This window comes from Myxine glutinosa, chromosome 2, assembly GCF_964187855.1.
Source record: "Myxine glutinosa chromosome 2, kmMyxGlut1.1, whole genome shotgun sequence".
Classification (NCBI taxonomy): Eukaryota; Metazoa; Chordata; class Myxini; order Myxiniformes; family Myxinidae; genus Myxine; species Myxine glutinosa.
The window spans coordinates 135242377-135256924 of NC_136262.1; the positions used below are offsets into that span (position 1 = coordinate 135242377).

General features: G+C 48.1%; 1 protein-coding gene across 5 annotated transcripts in view; it reads left to right on the forward strand.

Annotated features, from left to right (window-relative positions):
* CTSA (cathepsin A) overlaps positions 1 to 14548 on the forward strand; it is a 222950-nt gene that overhangs the window by 93769 nt on the left and 114633 nt on the right. The window lies entirely within an intron of this gene.

The following is a 14548-nucleotide window of genomic DNA, read 5'->3' on the forward strand; positions in this document are numbered from 1 at the left end:
ACTTGGTAAAGCTTTGGCTGTTCAATTTACTTACTGTATGAACGTTGTTCAGAACGGAATCCCTTCATAACCTCCCTGTGCTGTATTTTGTATTTTAACCCCTGCCACAACCACCAGGTGAAGCGACACAGTACACATTTACATAGATAATTTACGCCTCCCTGACCCCCACCCCCCCCCAATCCTGGCCCCGCACATTCCTGTGTGAGTCCGTGGCCACATAGCCTATGTTGCCCCCCACACAAAGTTGTATCTGCACCCTGAGTTTGGAGTTTGTAACTTAAAAGATGTGGCTGTGTATAAAACACATACTAAGAAAGAGAGAGAGATAGAGAGGGGGGGGGGGGGGGGGGGGGAGAGATGGGGAGGGGGTTCATACGTTTGAAGTGGGGAGAGGGTTGGCATTCTCTCAAGCAGGGCTTAAACCCATATCAAAACATAAAGGTCAATATCCACTTTTAACGGTGTGTATATATGCGTTGGGAAGATCATTGGGTTTGGGTTGTTTATTGCCACACATCTTTTCCGCCTATCTCATGGGATTGTGAGTTGGACAGGTGACCGTGACTCGTGGTGAGGGGGTCTGAAGGCTTGGAGTGGGGAGAGGATTGATGCCTTGGGGTTGAGAGGGGTTAGGTGAGGACTTGGTTTTGGGAGGAGGAGGTTCAGGACATGGGGTTTGTGAGAAGGGGGGGGGGGGGGGGGGGGGGAAGGGGGTGAGTGGGAGGGGTTTGTGAGAAGGGTGCGTGGGGGAGGAAGGGGGGGGTGGGAGTGGGAGGGTTTGAGTGAGAAGGGTGCGGGGGGTGTTGAGGGCTTGAAGTCACATATTGCATTCTGTGGAAATCTCCACGGATTCCTCCTAGTATATATATATATATATATATATGTATGTATATTGTTATGGAAACGGAGGACGGCGCTCCCCTTAGCGGGGGGAGGGGGGGGGGGGGGTTAATCCCCCTTCTATTTGCACTGGCCGTCTCCGATCCTGAAGCTACAACGTCCTTGCTGGACTGACGGTAGATCTAGGGTTTGTTAGGCCTAGGGGATCGCTACGTATCTAATTACTACCGCCAGCCGGGAAAGAGGGAATAACTTCTGCTCGAACCATGGTTCTAGATGTTATTTGCCGAGTGGGTTAGCAGTCCGAAGTTTGAGCCATTAACAAAGACTAAACCCGATTCATATGCGTTGGCCAAAATCGCACCACAGGGACTCAATGTGGAAATCTCTAAAGCGACCGAATGTGAAGAAGCAAAAGGGGTAAAGAAAGAACACAGGTATTTATTAATTATTTACACACAACCAAAGCAAGAGAAGAAAAGAAATGTAATTTACAGGGACAATGGAAAAGCAGATACACAGTGCAGTGGTTAACTTAAACAAGCTTACTTATACCCAGGACAATACAGACAGAACGAACTCACTCACACGAATAGGGAATTGCAGATTGGATTGGCTGGAGGGAGAAGAAGGTGGGACCACAGGGCTGGAAGGTTTGGCAGGGCGGCACAGCAAGCAGGTCCGCTCTAGGCTGGAAGCGAGCAAGGCGGCGGCAGGCACACATATCTCGTTCCACGCGGCAGGCACACGTATCTCGTTGCACGCGGCAGGGCTGGTTTTTGCTTCGACATGCCTCTGGCTCCCTCGATTATCTGCTCGGTGGGGGCTTCCCTCGACGGGTTATATAGCCACGCCCTACCAAGCCATAGCCACACATTACCCAAGCCATGCCCACCGAGTCCTGGTTGGGCGCAAGGGCTTCCTGGCTCCACCTCCTGATGACGATGGGCGGGCCACACCCTTCTTCCCCGAGTTGACCGCGTGCGTAATGGAGGGCGAATGCAGTTGGCAATGGAGGTTCTGGGGCAATTGAAAGGGGATTCTACCTTATTTCATTCTGGTGCAATGCAGAGTCAACTAATGGAAAACAGAGCCTTAAACTGGAACACATAATAATGATATAACTACAGACTTGGCATTTAATATGGAATATTTTTTTGTGGGGGTGAACTTACTTTTCAAGATGCCTTAGAACCAAAAGTTCATTTGAATTATGTTGAAATTATTCTAGATTTTGTTAATGTGACCTTTAAAAGAAACAAAAACCACATTTGCATTTCGAAACAAATAAATTGATCCTTGAAAGTGATGTAAACTGATATCGAACTCAATTCATGGACAGTACTGTGTTAAACTTCTGTACGTTTTCCAGAAGTATCTCTTTATTTTGCACATTAGCCAAAATTTTTTTTAAACAAAAACAAAAGTTAAATTACGATTGGGATTACGGACAGTAAAATTACAGTTCAGTACTTCGTGTAACCCCCACGAGCATTCAGGAGAGCACGTACACGTTGAGGCATGCTGTTCACGAGATTTGCCAAGGTTTGGACAGGAATCGCTTGCCATGCAGTGACAATAGCCTGCTGCAATTCACGCACAGAAGTCGGCTGCTGGTCCGTCCAAGTGGTCGATTTGACACGTTAATTCTGCCCACAAGTTCTCTATCGGATTCATATCTGGGGACATGGCAGGCCACTCCATATGCTCTACACCACGGTGAGCAAGAAAGTGTTGGATCATGCGAGCACGATTAGGCCATGCATTGTCATCTTGGAAGACAAAGTTTCCTCGAAAGGCTGCACGAGCAAATGGAAGCAATGTTTCTTCCAGAATGGCCCTCTACTTGAACTAGTTCAGGTTTCCATTCAGAACAACCAGGTCAGTTTTGCCCCCTGCATGAAAAGCAGCCCAAACGGTCACCCCACCACCTCCAGCTTGGACTCTTGGCACTATACAATCTTTGTTGTAGGCTTCATGCACTTGTCTGCGCACTCGGACGTGGCCATCTTGACGATAGACCAGAAATCTAAACTCGTCACTGAAGATAACGTGATTCCAGTGTCCTGGCTGCCATTGACGGTGCTCTCTGGCCCACTGCAATCGGCGCTGGTGGTGTTGTCTGGTCAGGCGTGGCTTTCTCAGGGGACGCCTGGCACGATAGCCTGCTTGAACCAGTCGTTGGTTGACTCGCCTTCTGGATACAGGCACATTTGTCAGTTGCTGCCACTCAGCCCTAAGCCGATTAGCTGACTTGGTACGGCCATTGCGGACTTACCGGTGCAGCTGGCGATCATCCCTCCTTGTGGTTCTGCGGGGACGTCCTGGCCTCGGTATTGGAGTAGGGACACCCCTCTGAGCATTTCGTTTCAGGATCTTTGACACCTGACCTTGAGTGATGCCATACTGCCGAGCAATAGCATGCTGTTTCATGCCATAATTTCGTAAAGCCACCACTCCATGACAAACAGCATTGTCGAGTTGACGGACCATCTCCAGAGGAAGCGGAAATAACTTTTGGAGATATGCAGCAGTTGTTTTCCACTAATACAGAACGCAACAACCCTTGTATACCCGACTGTGAAGCCAATCATCAAATGCACCTGTCCGTACATTTTGCCACGCCACCTGTGATATAATCCTGTTGTTGACTTCTTGCTGCGACAGACAATCAGTGACATGGTTCTTTTAACAAATAAATCACCAAAGTGCAAAAGAAACTCACCAGATTGATATACTGAGTTCAGAAAGTAAACCCAAGTCAAGAAAAAAAAATAATTCCATATTAAATGCCAAGTCTGTATTTAGAAGGGCCTATGATTTTCTACATGTATGCGATGGATTAGCTAAAGGGACGACCTTTGACCTTTACACAAATGGAGGTATTTACAGGAATTACTATTATTTACAGAGGGTGATATTTACAACAATTACACCAAGTGCAGGGTTTCCCAAATCCGTTACACTGCACCCTCATCCTCCAGGCACGTCCCGGGCCTATAAAACTTAACTTAATGTGGCACGTAGGTGTAATTCCCTCTACAATTAACCTGACCCTGTGTGTGACAGTTTTAAAACACAAATAAGTATGTCCCGCTGCTGCATTGCACCCTACCTAACAGATTCACACCCACAGAATAACCGAATTGCGGAATGGTTTCCAAACAATACATTTACGGTGGGGAGCATTATTTACAAGACATTATTAGTATCTACACTGCAACCCAGGACCTGTTATTGTTTTTGGGGGAGACACAAAAAGAAAATCCTGTGGGGAGGGAGGAGACAGCATGTACTGCATCGACGCACCAGCACCAATAAAGAGCACCAAAAAGCACCAATCAGCACCAGAAAAACACCAAAGCACCATCCAGTGCTCATTGCACATATTTCATCACAATAAAAACAACACACTGATGATCTTGTTCTTCTCTGCTCCCTCTGCTGGCCGTTATCGTTCTTGATGTTCTCAACTCTTGTTGTTCTTCTTGATCTTCTTGCTTGCGCCCTATTTGGACATAAAAAGGCACACAACGCGTCCATCTTTTTTTATTTATGGCCAACAGGGGCCGACTATGGGTGGTTCACCTGTGTGGCTTGGTGCCACCTCACCGAGGTCTGCAAGCAAGATCTCCCTTGGGCCATCGTGGCCGGTCCCAGCAGAGGGGCTAGGCCCCAACACGTGGGGTCCATCAGTGGTGCTCGTCCACAGTACCATGGTCCATATGGTGGTGCTCTGCCACAACAACGTGGTCCATAAAGTGGTGCATCGATGCAAGCAGCTGGTTGCGGGAATTTCGGGCACACAGACGCGGCCCCCCCGCACGCTCCCCTCAGTGCCCAGAGAGCACGATCCTCGGTTGGGAGAAGGAAGACAGAGAAGACAGGTGAGTCATGGGTCAGGGTGCAAGGGTAGACATCAAACAAGGCAAAGCAGAATGAGGTGCGCATGGGAGCGAGCTGAGAAAGGTTCGTCCCTCCGTACGCCCCCCACAGGTGACCTACACTGCCCCCCTTGCCCCTCCCCATATTTACAAAAACCTACACATTACACTACAATTTACATTACAAGTCCGTCGCTACCGTCACATCTTCCCCATATCTCCCCCCTAAACCAAATTCGTTACAATCCCACGAATCCAAAATTTGCCATCACCAATTCCTCATCAATCCCTCTTAAGGAGGAAGAGATGGAACATCAAGCACAATGTCACACCCACGTCATGATGCGTCTCACAATCCAAACATTTGCACAAAAATAACCAAAACATGGCATGGTGTGGAGTTACGTCACCTCAGATGAGTGGATGTAGATGGTGCGAGGAGATTTCAATCCTATCTACCTTCTAAATGACCTTAACACACTTTACACTACCCGGGGTCTTTCCCTGCCAATCCATTGGCCATCTTACACTCTATGCGGTTTTAAGAACCAAACTCCCATTGACCAAACTGTGGTGCCCATCAATATGGGGTCTCACTCCCCCGGTTCAACTCCCTGTGCCTTTGCACAATTTCAGGACTGAGTCGTGTGGCTCCTCTAACAGGTCTACTTACCTGTGCGCCTCCGCCACTGAAGTTGCCTCCCGAGCGTACCTGCTCCTCGCTAACCTACCTGGGGAAGGCCCTCCCTGGCGCTTACCCCCCTCGGTGCCCTCTCTGGCACTGGGCTACCCGTGTCCTTCCTCTGGATCCTCGGGCCCCATTGAACTCTAACTGGCTGCCAGAGCCTACCTGCGGCCTCACCTGGCCGACAGACTACCAGTGGCGGAGCGCCCAACCAACCATCCCTCTAACAGGCCACACGCCCAGTCTTTTCCACATCACTAATGCACCCATCCAAACACCATTCTTCCACACGCACCACAGATGCCAATATCCAACCACAATTTACCTATACCCTCTACCTAACTCTTAAACTACCCTCCCCGGGTATTCGTGATGGGGGTCCATCCTCCCCATACACTCCTTCGCACCATCCACTCCACTCCACAGTTTCCACCATACTCACTTCACACCATCCATTCCATACTCCATATATTCCAGACCATTTATTCCATACAACCATGCTCCCCTGTTCACTTGCACACCTGTGCAATCACACCTGGTGCTTCCTGCACCCTCCTTCCTCCAGGACCATTTGCTCAACACAACACACAATCACCATTACTCAGTCATACACTGCTCCATACACTTTCAATTCTCTAAACCATTGCCTCAGGCACCCAGATTTTCCCATGCTTACACACACATCCTTCCCGAGCATTGCCCAGCAATTCCTCATTTGCTCAATATCAAGATTCTCACACATACGGCATCATCTGATCTACCTGGTGCCCTTCTAACTTGGTGCTCCCCGTCTTCCCTTTAAACTAAGCACATACCACGTCATTAACAACCATTCTAACCTCTCTACGTCCCCGACTACCTGTACAATGTCGCTACTTAATTCTCATGTCACCTATGGTCATGTCTAAGTCCCTATACATTTATCCAAACCGTCCCTCGGCGAGCTTACACTGCCATAAACCCCATAACTAGTGCTCATGTGCCCCGGGGTGCGAGGGATGGTGGATTTGCCATCCTACCACCTCGGGCATCTTCCATTATCAATTTTTCCCATTCAATTCCAATTCTTGCCAATCCAAAATTTGCCAATCTGCCAATCAAATTTTGCTCATCAATTTTTGCCAATCACCAATTCCCTATCCCTACCAAATGTCCATTAACTTGAGCCTCGGTGCATCTTTACATTCGCAAAGCTCGGCTTCGCCAAGCCGAGCTATGAACGCGGGTGGTTCGTTTCCTGCAGTTGGATCCGTCCGGCACTCGGTTCAGGGGAGGGGGTTCGCTTGGGCCGAGATTCCAAGGTCCACCTCGGCGCGGAACCTTCCCGTCTCCCGCCCGATGGCCCAATCTCGCCCGGCCGGAACGCCGCAACCACAAGGGGTCGCCGTGCCGACCCTTCCTTACTGCCCTTGAACCGGGCCACCCGCTCCGCTTAGCGGAGTACGGACGCGACCGTGCAGAGCGAGGCCCGGCACGGATCGCGCACGGCGGTTCCTTTGAAACCGCCGTGGTTATGATCCCCACTGGTTCTCGCAGCACCCAAAGCCCGGCACGGACCGAGGGCTCGCGTCGGCTAAAAGTCGGTCTAACCGCTGCTCCGTTTAACGTCGATGCTTCACTTGCATGCTCACACCACGCGTTCCGTTCCTTATTCACACATCCAGGTGTCTCCATACTCTTCGTTATTGTACTTCCTCTTACACACCACCCAGGTACACTCATTACGCTCACAGACTTCGTCACACACCTGACCACCGCACACCTTGGCACACACTCGTCGTTCGCACACTTCATCAACACACCTCGCGCCCACTCCTCGGTCACACCCTCTGTGACAACCATGGGTGTGCACTCTTTTGCACACCCAATCACGCGCTTCCATGTGCCCTCTCGCACCCGCGCCAACACCAACTCAGGTGTACATTCCTGCACGCGCTCAACCATTCCAGGTGTGCATTCTTCCCTTCCAGGTGTGCATTCCTTCTCACCTGCCACAACCAACCCGTACTCCGTGTCACTCTCACCACCACACTCTGTCGTGCATTCACTCTCACTCTCGACAGCACACTCACTCCTCGGCGCACACTCTTGCCTCACACACACCTCTGTTCCACACCTTTCTCGTGCACCTGTCGCACTCTCTCCCGGTACATACTCCGTACCACTCATGGGGGTGCATTCTTGCACACACCCGATCACCGCCGCACACGCTGGCTCACAAATACCTTCTGCATTCCCCATAGTCGGACCTCCTTGCACACCTCCTCCTTCCACACACTCTGCACCTGTCGCACACCTCATCAGCGGCCTCTCACGAATGCCCGGGTCTAGACCAACACCCAAGCCCACTGAATCTCCCCTCACACCATAAACATTTCCGAGTATATCGCCACTCACCTCGGCACCTCGTCTTCGCTCCTCCTCCGCCACCTGCAAACTTTTTATTTGGTCAGTAAGCACATCATCACGATTTGAGCACAGACCTTGTACATAATCCATCACTTCCTCCTTTATCTCTCTCTTAGTTGCCCTCCGTCTCTTCTTAATTTCACTTACCCCCTCTTCCACATCCTCTAATTTTTGCTTTACCTCTATTATTTCCCGGTGCGCCTCCTCAATTTCTTCCTCTAAGGCCACCTTGGTCGTCTCTATGTGCGTTCTTACTTCCCGTTCTTTTGTCTCCATTGCCTCTGTCACCTCGTCCAACCTCTTTGTCAACCCCTCGTGTACCATCTGACATTCCCTCTTCGTCGCTATCAGTTCTTTTTTTATTTCTTTCTGTGTCGCCTTCAACCCCCCGATTACCACGGTGTTCTTTTCCACCTGCTCCCCTAACTCCTTTTGTCCCACCGTCAGCTGTTCTACTCCCCTCGTCAGATCTTCTATGCCCCCTGTAACCTAGCCGTACTATTTCTCACCTCTTTCTCCATACGCTCCTCACCCCGCTTTACCGCTTCGCGTACCCCCGCGACCTCTTCACCCACATCTCGTCTGATCTCCTCCCCCATTTCTCCCATCTCCTTGGTAGATGCCGCCCTCATCTGCTCCAAATCATTCCTCTGGGCATCCAATTTGGTTTCTAACCCGATTTTCACCTCCTCTATCTGTTTCCGCATTTGCTTAATTTCCCGGGCGGATTGCTCCCCTATTTCCCTCAATTTGCCTTCCATGGTGTTTTCTAACCCCCCTAACCCATTCTTCACCCCTTCCATCTGGTTCTCCTGGGCAGCCATTCTATTTTCCAACCCCGTTAACCCCTCCTTCATTTCCCCAATTTTATTACCCATGTCCTCCAGTTGTCCCCCCAATTTACCTTCTAGCCCTTCCAACCTGTTGTCTAACCCCTCAAATTTATTGTCTAAACCCTCAAATTTATTGTCTAAACCCTCAAATTTGGCTTATAGCCCCCCGATTTAATTTCCTATGTCAGTTTTCAATCCTCTGATTTGGTTTTCTAAACGCTCCCCCATTCGGTTTTCCAATCCTATATTCCCCATTAGTATGGCTGCATTAATCTGCGCCATGAGGTCCCGCACATCAATTCCCCCTATTTGTGCAGCGGGTGCGGCCGCCGCAGCCATGTGCGAGCCGCCATTTTGTGCACCTCCAACCTCATGCGAGGCGCCGCGATCTCGTGCGCCTGAAACCTCCGCTACCACATCTTCATTGCTCTCCTCCTCCATTATTACTCCCACTGCCTCCCCGGGATCCTGGGTCGATTCTAAACCCTCTAACTCCCCATCTGGCATCCGGTCGCCTTGATCATCCATGGCACGATTTTAAAATTTAGAATATTAAATAAAATTTTGGCCGCTCCAAATTTTGAGTGCGTTAAGCGCACTTCGGGTCCGAATCTCACTCCCAGACACCAATTGTTACGGAAACGGAGGACGGCGCTCCCCTTAGCGGGGGGGGGGGGGGGGGGGTTAATCCCCCTTCTATTTGCACTGGCCGTCTCCGATCCTGAAGCTACAACGTCCTTCCGGACCGACGGTAGGTAGGGTTTGTTAGGCCTAGGGGTTCGCTACGTACCTAATTACTACCGCCAGCCGGGAACGAGGGAATAACTTCTGCTCGAACCACAGTTCTAGATGTTATTTGCCGAGCGGGTTAGCAGTCCGAAGTTCGAGCCATTAACAAAGACTAAACCCGATTCATATGCGTTGGCCGACATCACACCACAGGGACTCAATGTGGAAATCCCTAAAGCGACCGAATGTGAAGAAGCAAAAGGGGTAAAGAAAGAACACAGGTATTTATTAATTATTTACACACAACCAAAGCAAGAGAAGAAAAGAAATGTAATTTACAGGGACAATGGAAAAGCAGATACACAGTGCAGTGGTTAACTTAAACAAGCTTACTTATACCCAGGACAATACAGACAGAACGAACTCACTCACACGAATAGGGAATTGCAGATTGGATTGGCTGGAGGGAGAAGAAGGTGGGACCACAGGACCGGAAGGTTTGGCAGGGCGGCACAGCAAGCAGGTCCGCTCCGGGCTGGAAGCGAGCAAGGCGGCGGGAGGCACACGTATCTCGTTCCACGCGGCAGGCACACGTATCTCGTTGCACGCGGCAGGGCTGGTTTTTGCTTCGACATGCCTCTGGCTCCCTCGATCATCTGCTCGGTGGGGGCTTCCCTCGACGGGTTATATAGCCACGCCCTACCAAGCCATAGCCACACCTTACCCAAGCCGTGCCCACCGAGTCCTGGTTGGGCGCAAGGGCTTCCTGGCTCCACCTCCTGATGACGATGGGCGGGCCACGCCCTTCTTCCCCGAGTTGACCGCGTGCGTAATGGAGGGCGAATGCAGTTGGCAATGGAGGTTCTGGGGCAATTGAAAGAGGATTCTACCTTATTTCATGTTGTGCAATGCAGAGTCAACTAATGGAAAACAGAGCCTTAAACTGGAACACATAATAATGATATAACTATTTGGAAGGGCCTATGATTTTCTCCATGTATGCGATGGACTAGCTAAAGGGACGACCTTTGACCTTTACACAAATGGAGGTATTTACAGGAATTACTATTATTTACAGAGGGTGATATTTACAACAATTACACCAAGTGCAGGGTTTCCCAAATCCGTTACAATATGTAAATGCATGTATATATATGTATATATATGTATATATATATATATATATATATATATATATATATATATATATATATATATATATATATATATATTTATATATACTGTATATATATATATATATATATATATATACTGTATATATATATATATATATATATATATACTGTATATATATATATATATATATATATATATATATATATATATATATATATATATATATATATATATATATATGTATATATATATATATATATATATATATATATATACGTATATATATATATATATATATATATATATATATATATATATATATATATATGCATGTATATATATATGCATGTATATATATATATGCATGTATATATATATATGTATGTATGTATGTATATGTATGTATATGTACGTATGTATATATATATATATGTATATATGTATATATGTATATATGTATATATGTATATATATATATATATATATATATATATATATATATATATATATTTATATATATATATATATATATATATATATATATATATATATATATATATATACATCTTCTATCTATAATTCCAGTAATCTCTGTGTGTGTGTCTGTATGCGACCGCTGTTTCTCGACAACTACCGGTCCGATATACTTGAAACTTGCCAGGTATATTGCTGGGGACCCGAGGATGTGCCTTTTCAAGGTTTCATATTAATCGGACAAGTAGTTAGCGAGCTATGTCCAAAAAACGATTCAACCAATCAGAGAGCAGCGAGCTATCACGTGTGCCGAACGTGGCGAACAGACTCTGCCTCGGACGGCACATTTGAGAGCGTATTCATTTATTTCACGTTGGCAAACTATGTTGGCGTTAAACTATGTTTTAAAACTAATTAAAACTAATTTGCGATTCTTTCGCTTTCCTGCGCGTTTGTGCACGCTATGGCGATTTCTTTACCAAACTCCGCAAGCCGTTCGCTTTGGACCAAACCATTTCATGTAAATAGAGGGGGGGGGGGGGGGGGGGATTGTCACCGTACTCGCAAGCCGTTCGCTTTGGACCAAACCATTTCATGTAAATAGAGGGGGGGGGGGGGGGGATTGTCACCGTACTCGCAAGCCGTTCGCTTTGGACCAAACCATTTCATGTAAATAGAGGGGGGGGGGGATATAATTTTAGATATATATATATAGTACGGGCATGCCCTAGTATATATAATCGGGAGATGAAGCTACGTCCGCGTCTGATTTAATCTCCCGATTATTTAATGCAAATGAGACGCCCTGCTCGTACTGTGGAGTTTCTACTCTTTCTCACAGTTGTGTATATATATATATGTATATATATATATATATATATAATCGGGAGATGAAGCTACGTCCGCGTCTGATTTAATCTCCCGATTATTTAATGCAAATGAGACGCCCTGCTCGTACTGTGGAGTTTCTACTCTTTCTCACAGTTGTGTATATATATATATGTATATATATATATATATATATATATATATATTGTTGCGGATCTCCAAATTCGGCCCTCCCATTTTCAAGGGGGGGGGGGTTAATCCCCTTGTCTTTTTACTAGCCGACGCGATACCGAGGCTATCACGTTCCTTCCGGTCGGTGTTAAATCGGGTTGTTGGTCGAATTATTCCTATTACCTAAGTACTAACACCGACCGTGAAGCAAGGAAATAACCCCACCCGAACCACGGTGTTAGTGGACACGCCGAGCGAAGCGAGCCGCGATTCGGGCCGTTAACAGGTACGAAACCTGATTTGAGCAGTTCTTAATCGTGCCACGCTTACCCAATTGAGGAAAAGACTGATACGGTCGAATTGAGAGGAAAACAGGAAGAACAGATTGGTTTATTAATTATGTACACAGGAAGAAGAGGAAAAGAAAGAGCAATGTACAATGAAAAGGAAGAAGCAGATACACAGGGCAGCCTTAAACAGTCTTATACTTATCCCTGGACACGGGCCCGTTCACACTCACTCACTCTCAGACTCACACGGGGTTTGTAGATGGTCGGTTTGAGGGTCCAAGGGTCCACAGCTCGTCCGGTCCCCGACTCGTACCATGCAGATGGTGGAAGATGGCAGGCAGCTCTCCGCGTGGCGTAGGCGCGAAGCGGACAACTATATATCGGGGAAAGGTCGGTTGGCGATTATATGGCGTACGTAATACTTGTACCGGCGCCTTTACACGCACTCCCGGTATTGCTATGATCGACGCGCCACTTCCCCGATGGAGTTACCAAGCGCCTTTCACCAACGTCCTTCTGCACGCTGCAGTCCTCTGCAATCGTGCCGTGCGCCAGCCCTTTGTAAAGCGCAATCAATCAATCAAGGCTCGTCACCGCGCGTCTCTCCCTCTCGTAACTCTGCACACGAACCAAGCCTCTCCCTTAACTCAACTCTGTTTCAGACTCATAACTCAACTGTTCAACAGAGGACCCCGGCTCATAACTCGTTCAAGACTCGTAATTTGTCACTGCCCACAGCGCGTTTCTCCTCATAACTCAACTCAGCGCACGTTCTTTTGGGATCTGATTCAGCGCATGTTCTCCTCATAACTCTGCTCACGACTCGAGCGCCTGCCTCATAACTGAGGTGGGGGCCTCGCGCGAAGGGTTATATTGCCACGCCCAGCGAACCCTCTGGAATGTCAAGCCACACCCTGTCAGGCGATCTCACTCGAGCCCTGGTTGGCTGTTGAGGGCTTACCGGCTCCGCCTTGATGGCTGCTTGACGTGGCCACACCCCCACCCTTGCGCTCCACCTCCTTTCCGAGTCTTACCTCGTGGCCTTTGGGCTGGTTTGAGCGAGCAAGAGCAGCAAACACTGCTGGCAAGCAAGCGTAACAAACTGCGAGGGCGATGGAGTACAGACTGGATAGCGCTTAATGGCGTCGATTGAAGGGAGGCTGCAAAAATGGACGAACGGGGCCTACTCTTATTTGTTTAACACAACGCAGATGCAACCTTTTGGAATGGCCTTATCCTAAACACATACTATGAAATAACTAACGTCCTAAGGTGACCTACGTGTTGCTTGTGGCCGATCTATGGGGTGCAACCTTTAACCTTTAATGATGTTACCTGTGTGGGTTCTCAAAACCACAACAATATATATACACACACACACACACACACCACATGGCCAAAAGTATGCGGACACCCCTTCTAATTAGTGTATTCGGCTGTTTCAGCCACACCCATTGCTGACAGGTATATATAATCAAGCACACTGCCATGCAATCTCCATAGACAATCATTGGCAGTAGAATGGGCCGTACTGAAGAGCTCAGTGACTTTCAACGTGGCACCGTCCGTCATAGGATGCCACCTTTCCAACAAGTCAGTTCGTCAAATTTCTGCCCTGCTAGAGCTGCCCCGGTCAACTGTAAGTGCTGTTATTGTGAAGTTGAAACGTCAAGAAGCAACAACAACTCAGCCGTAAAAATGGTCGGCCACACAAGCTCACATAACGGGACCGCAGAGCGCTGAAGCACGTAGCACGTAAAAATTGCCTGTCCTCGGTTGCAACACTCACTACAGAGTTCCAAACTACCTCTGGAAGCAACGTCAGCAAAACAACTGTTCATCGGGAGCTTCATGAAATGGGTTTCCATGGCCGAGCAGCCTCACACAAGCCTAAGATCACCACGCCTAATGCCAAGTGTCGGCTGGAGTGGTGTAAAGCTTGCCGCCATTGGACTCTGGAGCAGTGGAAACGCGTACTCTAGAGTGATGAATCATGCTTCACCATTCTCACCATCTGACAATGCCCCCGTGCACAAAGCGAAGTCCATACAGAAATGGTTTGTCGAGATCGGTGTGGAAGAACTTGACTGGCTTGCACAGAGCGCTGACCTCAACCCCATAGAACACCTTTGGGATGAATTGGAACGCCGACAGCAAAGGGGGGACCAACTCCATATTAATGCCCATGATTTTGGAATGAGATGTTCGATGAGCACGTACAGGTGCGAAGTTTGTGTGTCCACATACTTTTGGCCATGTAGTGTA